The sequence below is a fragment of the Staurois parvus genome, unplaced genomic scaffold (assembly GCF_062004578.1).
Source record: "Staurois parvus isolate SC_StPar_1 unplaced genomic scaffold, SC_StPar_1.0 ptg000029l, whole genome shotgun sequence".
Taxonomy (NCBI): Eukaryota; Metazoa; Chordata; class Amphibia; order Anura; family Ranidae; genus Staurois; species Staurois parvus.
Genome location: NW_028317825.1, coordinates 9,068,903 through 9,070,569, shown reverse-complemented (window position 1 = coordinate 9,070,569; position 1,667 = coordinate 9,068,903). Strand labels below are relative to the sequence as shown.

The 1,667-nt window shown below is 47.5% G+C and overlaps 1 pseudogene; it reads left to right on the top strand.

Moving 5' to 3' along the window:
- The first annotated feature begins 462 nt into the window (after window positions 1-462).
- On the top strand, window positions 463-577 carry LOC149471108 (U2 spliceosomal RNA; annotated as a pseudogene).
- Window positions 578-1,667: the final 1,090 nt, after the last annotated feature.

The following is a 1,667-nucleotide window of genomic DNA, read 5'->3' as shown; positions in this document are numbered from 1 at the left end:
TGTACCTGGAGTGCTTCAGGTTACCATTTTTCTGCTCTGTGGTCTCTGTATTTTATGGGTTGGGGGCCATATAAGCTGACCATCTGTGCAACAAAGCTGCAGACATGAGAACAGTGCTCTTTAGAGTAAATTATAGCATTCCTGCCCACATCTGGATCCATAGCTGTAGTGCTTATAAAGCTGAATTCTAAGAGCGATCTTTACTGCCTACTTCCATAGGTCCATCTTGGCACAATGTAGGGTTGTATATCTTATATCTGAGGGGCCACTGCAGAAGCTGATGATCACTGTAGAAGTTGTCACTACTACAGTGATAGATGCAGTCTTTCAAGTCTTGAGAGTGGCTTCCCCTCTTCACACTAACCAGAAGACGTCATTTGTTCAGCACTGCCGCCATTCAAAGAATTCCCTGAATTTTGTTCAATGAATATAAAGCGTTCTCTGATTGAATAAAGTGTTGGTGATGCTTCTCGGCCTTTTGGCTAAGATCAAGTGTAGTATCTGTTCTTATCAGTGTCCAGTGGGGGTGCTCCCGACCATTCTAGTTTACGGGGATGGTTGTTGTATAGTACCCTCACTGGTATGATGGGGGTCCGGAAGGCTAGTACCGGAGGGACAGAAACCAGGGAGCGCCATGATTCGTTCTGGGGCCTTGGGAGTAATTCCTCTGGGGAGACCGGAAAGACCCAGTACCTCCTGATTTGAACATGCTACCTTGGTCTGGCCTGGGGCTGAGGAGGCAAAAAGTCCGCAAACTCAGTGCCCCCTGAGGAGACGCGCTCAGGGGTGTCACTAGTAACACCTGGGTGTGGGACCCCACGGTGTGAAAATGACACATGGTCACTGTTTGTACACTCTTTTTTGCACAGCGCCCTAAGGACCAGGCCTTTTGGCTAAGTTCAGGGCAATTTTTGCTACAGGCCTCAGGGCCTGGTCTGTGCACATTTCGGCACGGTACCATTTTTATTATTTTTTTACTTTATCTTTACTTTATTTATTATGCACTCCCACGTTTGTCACTTTTTCTGTTCTTATGTGTGTGTTTTTCACGGATGGAGGGTGTGGGTCCTCGGGCCTTACCTGAAGTCTAGGGGGAGGATGTGTGGCCATACGGTTCCTTCCTCCCCTGATCCCTAGGGGGTTTTCTCTTCGGGAGAACCCCCTCGCCTAGTACTGGATGTCCGGCTTCGGCTGGGCATAAGGAACGGTGGTCCACCAGGCCTTTTGGCCAGGAGGACCAAATGGGAACCTTGTCCCTGTCAAGAGCTTCGTGCCCCGGGGGATCAGGTGAACGGTCCAACCCTTTCGGGGGTAGGACAAACACACCCCTAAGTGCACTTTTTCGTGTGGTGTTCGCACTTGCACTTTTTTTGTGATCACTTACGGGTTTTTCGTTGTAGTTTGCACGTTTGCGGACTTAAAAAAAAAAAAGTTGGTGATCTCCAACTTGTCAGACAATGCCTTATATTATTTATTGAAGAAAACCTGAACACGGGGAGTAAAAGTCATTTGTTTATCTTTCTGAAAATGCTAGTTGGTGGTATTTGAGCTGATCCCATGGCTTTAGGACTTACAGGGTCGCTTATCTGGAACATTGTGGGGAGGTGCAGTGTGGTGCAGTGGCAGTAAATACACATTCCAAATGCAGTAAATGGAACTTGTATTAA